Source organism: Dermacentor silvarum, chromosome 4, assembly GCF_013339745.2.
Source record: "Dermacentor silvarum isolate Dsil-2018 chromosome 4, BIME_Dsil_1.4, whole genome shotgun sequence".
Taxonomy (NCBI): domain Eukaryota; kingdom Metazoa; phylum Arthropoda; class Arachnida; order Ixodida; family Ixodidae; genus Dermacentor; species Dermacentor silvarum.
Genome location: NC_051157.2, coordinates 196,989,591 through 196,996,697, shown reverse-complemented (window position 1 = coordinate 196,996,697; position 7,107 = coordinate 196,989,591).

Here is a 7,107-nt window from a genome sequence, read left to right as displayed (position 1 = left end):
GCTTTTCTCCTGCTGCACAAATGTCGTGAGGTCAATGACGCTGTCCATTGAAGAACGACCCCTACGAAAGCCTGCCATGGAAGCGGGGTAGATATTGTAACGCTCGAGATACCATTCTAGACGTGCAAGGACCATCCTTTCCATAACCTTGCCGATGCAGCTGGCAAGAGCAATAGGGCGATATGCCGCCAAGTCCAACGGAGATTTTCCAGGCTTTAGTAATGCTACCAGCCGGCTTAACTTCCATTGTCGGGGAACTGTGCCTCTATGCCATGAGTTGTTAAAGCTGTTCAGAAGCGCTCTTCTTGCCTCTTGTCCAAGGTGTCCCAGGGCAGAATAGGTGACGCCGTCAGGGCCTGGATAGGATGATCGTTTAGAGACTGCCAGGGCAGCCTCGAGTTCTTCCATGGTAAATGACACGTCCATTTCCGGTACCTTAGCCGCTGGGAGGTCACTTACATCAACGTTGATGTTGACAGGCTCGCCAGTGAATCTCGCACAGAATGCCTCCGCCACACCAAGCTCTGTTTGGCCAAGATGGAGGGCCAAAGCTGCAAATGGGTGTCGTTGTTGTGGGGATGAACGAAGACCACGTACTGTCCTCCAGATATGTGAAAGCGGCTTGCGAGGGTCCAGTGACTCGCAGAATGTCTTCCATCGTTCTCTCTCTAGTTTGTCTACACGACGCTGAATTTTCTTCTGAATGCGACGTGCGTCTCTCAGATCATAGACTGATTTAGTGCGTCTGTATCGTCGTTCTGCACGTCGTCGAATCGCACGAAGTTTTTCAAGTTCAATGTCGAAATCTGTTCGGCTTGACGATAATGATGATGAACACTTGGAAACATTAAGTGCTTCTGCGATGGTGTCGGCGATGTCGCCGGCGAAATCTCCCCCACATGCTTCTTCCATAAGCGACGTAAACATAGTCCAGTCAGTGCTCTTCAAGATACCCCGAGAGAAAGACCGAGTGAGTCCATTAATCGTTAGGTATGTGGGAATGTGATCACTCCCATGAGTCTCGATGTCGCAAAACCATTTAACATGTGATGTGAAGTTCCGTGACACCAAAGTCAAGTCCAGGCAGCTGCTATACGTAAGACCCCGTAGATACGTCGGGCTACCATCGTTCATGATGCAGAGGTCATAATCAGAGGCAAACGACGCAACATTCCTTCCCGTGGAGTTTATCTTGGTGCTTCCCCAAAGCAAGTGGTGCGCATTGAAGTCCCCAGTGATGACCCAGGGGCCGTCAGTTTCCTTTAATATGTATTTCAGTCTTTCAGGGTCAAACCGCCTTGATGGGGTGATGTAACAACCAATAAGAGTAAAGGCTATTTTGTTCTTTTTGACGCGGAGGCATACGTATTGGTTGTAGTCATGAGGCTGAACGGCATGCGAAACATAGTTCAAGTCCGTGCGGATGTAAATGAGAACGTTGCTCCGTTCCTCGCACGTGGAAGAAGCAAACGCTTCGTAACCAGATAGTCTGTAGGGCTTCGATACGTTCGGTTCACAAATAACAAGTATAGGGAACCGATTCTTCAAGACAAATTGGCGCAAATCCGAGATGCGGGACTTCAAGCCTCTGGCATTCCATTGAAAAATCGTCGCACTTCTAACTTCAGTGCGAAAAGAAAGTACTGGGGGAGCCATGGTGCTTATAGGAGGCTTGCAAGTACTGGATTCAGTGCCTCCAGTATTTGCAATGCGCTTTCAGCTGTTGGTGTCTGCAGCTTGTTAAGTAGCATGCGAATCGTGTTCATTAGTGATCGCACCATTATAACCACTTGCCGATCCTGTTCAGTCAATTCACCGGCAGGAGATGCCCGGGATGGTCGACTTCCATCGGCGTGCAGCGATTCTGCTGGTGGTTGCCGCTTTGGCAACGCAGGCCAGGCTTCGGTGTCCGTATTCTTTCCGGTGCCTTTGTCCTTTGTAGGCCTTTCTGATGTCAGTGGCCTGGGTGGCAGTGGAGGAGGTGACTGTGGGCATGGCATACGCATCACCGACGTAGAAGCTTTTCTTGAAGAACGTCGGCGACGGGAGCGTCGCTTCCTGATTTTAGCGGCGGCTTCTCGATGAGAGGAATGATCTCTTGCCATCTCTTTTAAGATAGCCATTTCCTTCTTAATCTTGGGGCAGTCTTTCGATGAGGCCTCATGAGATCCGTGGCAGTTTGGACATTTCATGACAGTGGCGGCACATTTATCCGCGGCGTGTGGTTCAGCGCAGCGGGGGCACACTGTCTCGTTCTCACAGACGCTGCTCACGTGTCCGATCTTCATGCATTTGCGGCACTGTAGAGGCTTCGGAATAAAAGGCCGGACAGGATGTCGAAAGTGGCCTACCTTAACGTGAGACGGGAGGCAGTTGCCCTTGAAAACAATCTTCACGCAACGTGAGTTGCCCAGGCGGTAGACATCAACAATGACGTCACGATCACTCGCTGCTTTGACCAGAATCGGCAAGTCATTGTTGAGGATGGCCAAGTCTACATCATATATTACACCAGTGATGACATCAGAGCCCAGTGGTATGTGAGAGCGCACCTGCATGCCATCAAGATCTGTTACCTTGCGTAGGGTGCTAAGAGCACCCGCATGCAGAACATCAACCGCCAGTACATTTTTGCGGGTGTTCACTCTAATGTCCGTGATTTCATTTGGCACCACGGTCTCCAGCAGCATCGAGACAGATTGCCTGTTAAGCCGCTTCATGTTACCGTTGGGTATCACAGGCATAAACAGAATGGTGTTGGCGTCGGAGTTCCGCATGGGCTCAACAGTTTGCGTACTAGAGGACGAAGAGGACCTGGTGTTCCTTCTCTTCGCCTTGCGGCTCCGCACAAGTTCGAAGCCTTCGTCGTCGGAAGGGTCCTCGCTGCTGAGCGAGTAGATATGGGTGCCTTCGCTGTCGCTGTCAGTGTGGAGCCCGATCCGCTTCCTGGAGGCGGCCGTCGCTGACGCCGCCGGATCCGGCAGACGCCCTGGGCGGTCCACGTCCATCGCCACCGAACAAGGCGGGACGCCTGATCGATACACTGGAGATTTCACAAAAATAGCCAGAGGTATAAAAACAACACTCCGAAGGAGATGAAGGGTTAATGAAGCCAGTCTGCCCGGGAGGAACTTAGTGATGAGCTGCTTAGAGTCGCTGACCACTACACGGATGTGCGGATTTAGCACTACACGGATGTTCAGCGAGAGCGATGGCTGCTTCTTCCGCAGCTTCTGATTTGGTTTTCGAGGTGGTCGCTGAGGTAGCGATCCCCCCGAGCCGGTCGCCGCGAAGACTGCAAAGTGAGAGCGGCTAGGAGAGGAAGGAGAACGAGCCGCGTCTGTGTAAAGGGCATCTGGGAGGCCGCTGTAAAAATCGTGCAGAGAGTACGCGTGAGCCCTACGCCTGACATCGTGGATTCCCCGCAAGCATATTCTTAGAGAGTGGTTTGGCGAGGATCTTGGCCCTGACCAGAGGCGGAAGAAGTCATTTTCTTCAGTCAGTGGGGCTAGGCTGTATGCCCAGTTTGGCAAGAACACGTCTGTCTGTTGCTGTAAGCGCCAAGCGGTGCTGCTGCGCTGATCGGTGGGCTTCAATGAGTTCATCTACCGTGTTATGAACTCCTAGGTGGAGAGGCTGCTGGGTGCTGGATAACGTTCGATGCAAGCACGTTCTTGTAGGCTGGCACATGGTGTAATCCACCTTGCTCTTTTCTGACTGACGAAAATGCAGATAAGGAAGTGAGTATGTGATACGACTCAGAATAAATTCCTGGCTCAGCTTCAAAAGGTTCGTTTCCTTGACCCCGTGTTTACGGGTGGAAATTCTACGAACGTGGCGTGCCATGTGCTGCGTCGATGTTTTCTAATTGATGATGGATGGTCCATTGTGCGTGTTTTTCAGCAGCATTCCTAAGATGCGGATGGTCTGCACCTCAGGCATGATGACGCCGTTGAGGCGAATGTCAAGGTTTACAGACGATAGAGAAGCCTGAGCAGAGCGTTTGGCTTTGTTACGAATCACGAGAAACTCGGACTTTTCGGGTGAGCAAGTAAGCCCCATGGCTCACTTGCTCGACAGGACGTCGACCAGCGTTTGGAAGCCCTGGAGTGGAACAAAGTCAACGCAGACTTCCGGCTACTGAGACTTCTGAAGAAGACAACGAGCGTCTCCAACACTTCAGAGCGGCCAAGAAGACTCGATCGGGTGGACGTAATTGCGCGTAAAATATCATACGATTAAGAGCCGAACTAAGAGAATAACAAACAGGGAAATGAGATAGATTAGAGATATATACTTAATATTTAATTATGGAATAATTTCAACCATGTACGTCGACCTCACCTTCAAGGCAACCGAGCAAATCAGCGTACCTTACAAACACCACAAACAACAGTAGATAACACGCTACGTCTCATAGGAAGGATCTCCAATAAACACGGAGGGCTTCGAGAGAAGGAGCTAATTCAGCTTATCCAAGATTTTGTCCTAAGCAAAATCACCTTCGCTCTACCATATCTCTCACTCTCTAGGAAGGAAGCGTATACTGTAAATTGCTTGAGCCGCAAGATACACAAAGTCGCTCTTGTTGTTCCGATTAGAGCATCCACACAAAGGGTGATGGCCGCATCCACAATTTATACAATTCAAGAATTAACCGAAGCACATCTAGCATCGCATTATCAGAGACTTACCACCACTGAAGCTGGGCGTGAGATCCTGAGACAACTTCACTACGCTCCACCACTCAACGAGAACAAGCGACATCAACTTCCTCCGAACATACACAGCCAATACCACATTCAACCCCTACCCAGAAACTTGCACCCTGAATTTCACGTCAAACCCCGGAAACTTCGAGCCAAGCCGCTACGTTGTAGCTATGGACAGGCGGAAGGAGTCTACTATAGACGCCGCGGCCTATAACACTAAAAATCTTTATGCTCTAACGGTCGTAGACGAGCAGGGCAACACTGTTCGTTCAGCATCAGTCAAGACCACCTCGGCGGGCGACGCGGAAGAGGCCGCCATTGCAATCGCTCTGGGGCTAACTGATTGCGATGTCATCATCAGCGACTCGAAGACTGCTATCCGGAACTTCAGTAGCGGCTACATTACCAAGCTCGCGCACTCTCTGCTTGTCGCTCACCCGCCGAAAAACTACATCGCTCTCATCTGGACTCCAGAACATCAAGGACTACCAGGCAACAAAATGGCTCATGCCACTGCTCGAGGATTCAAGGACCGAGTGGGCGGAAATGTGGGCCTTACTGTAGAACCCAATGACTCCCAACAACACACAAATTTTTATTCGTTTTTTTTATTCAATCATTAACCCGCTTAGCCCGAAGGCACTAAAGAGGGGGGTTACAATGTCGAAAAAAAAACACATCTTCATTGACACAGCACGCTTGCTGACTTGGCAGGTGATTCCATCCGCTAATGGAACGAACAAAAAATGAATTAGCGAAAATATTAGTTCTGGTGCGATATTCTAAAATCTTAAGACAATGATCAGTACGTGCAGATACATAATGAGGCCTGTGTAAGTATTTTTCCTTTCGAATGCCGGTTTTACGATAAAATATTTGAAATAGGAGTTTTAGTCGTAATTTTCGTGATGATGATGATTTGTAGGGTTTATTGGCGCAAGGGCCAGATGTGGCCAAAGAGCGCCAAGTCGATGATCCGTGCTTCTCAATGATAAACGAGTTAAATGCGAGGAGTATATAAAACACGGCTCTATAGAGGCCTAAAACATTCGCTGAAAAGTTTAAAATATAGATGTGGTGCGATGTGGCTGTAAGAGGGCCTCAAATTTACTCGTTCTAAAGTGCGTAAAATACAAGTATATACATATTAAAATGACAGTGATTGATCGTGTCTGCGATGACAATAGATGTTTCATGACATAGGAATGATCAGTAAAAAAATGTCACAGTTTCGCCGTAAGGGCGAAGCAATGAATGCGATAGCAACACAGCAGTGTCATGCGAAGTAAGGTGAGCGGCTTTGGTAGCAATATGAATCAATTGTAGTAAACATGAGCTGATTAAGTAAGCAGGTGTGCTGCGGCCTAAGTAGACCGACATGAAGAGAGACTCGAGGACCACGAGAAAGCGCGTGTGAAACGGTGGTGTTGATGAGAAGCGGTTCCCGTGGGCAGCGCGTGCGAAGGGACACACCTGTAGCGCTGCACTGCCGACCCGGGCAGCATTGCATGTGTAGCGTGCGTTGGAAAATGTGGCCCGACTATTACTAACTGATTGAACAAGCGTGGTGTGAGCGCGCACAAACAAACATGAATAGATCACACGGAATGACTGCAGACAACGACTGTCAAAACGCTGGCAGCAAGCGCATACGCCGCAGCAACGGGCGAAGGTACGTGCGTTCTATCGCTTCAACGGAAACTGAGCGGCGAATGCACGGCGCATAAAGGTCCCAGCAGTGTGGAGATAAGCGACGGTGCGAGCGAGCGACGAGCGCGGTTGTTGGCAGAGTAGAAGTGCCCCCCCCCCCCCGCTCCCTCCGGCGCTGGCTTCCCCCTTCCTTGCTTGCGCATGGGAGATTGAGTGCGTTCGCTCTCCGTGATAGCGCGCGTCCCCGCACGCTTCCGCTCGGGCATACGGCGCGCGGCGAAGATTTTATCTATGGGGAACCTCACGGCGACGGCGACGCCGACGGCAGAAATCCGGTTGAAGTGTCCATATAATTGCTATCGCAATAATATGTAGTGACTAGGACTAGTGCCTCAGCAAAGGCCTTGATGGCAAGAGCTGGGAGGCACGTGCTCTAGAAAATGGTTTCATTGCAGCTACGACTTCCAGGTGGGGGCCGTGCTACAAGAAGCCTGGCCAAATTACAGTTAAGGTGTCAGTTTCAGTTAAAAAGTCTTGTAGGGTTTGAAAAGTAAAAAGGGGTTCGTTGCTCAGAAAGAATGCTGGGTGTAACGGTATGTGTTGGAGATAAGCGGAGGGGAAGTACTTTTTCCTTTCTGTCTCTATTTCAGTGCATTGGATAAGAACATGAATAACTGTAAGCCTGTTGCCACATTTGGTACATGTCGGAGGTTCGCTTCCTGTCAAGAGGTAGGAGTGAGTGGCG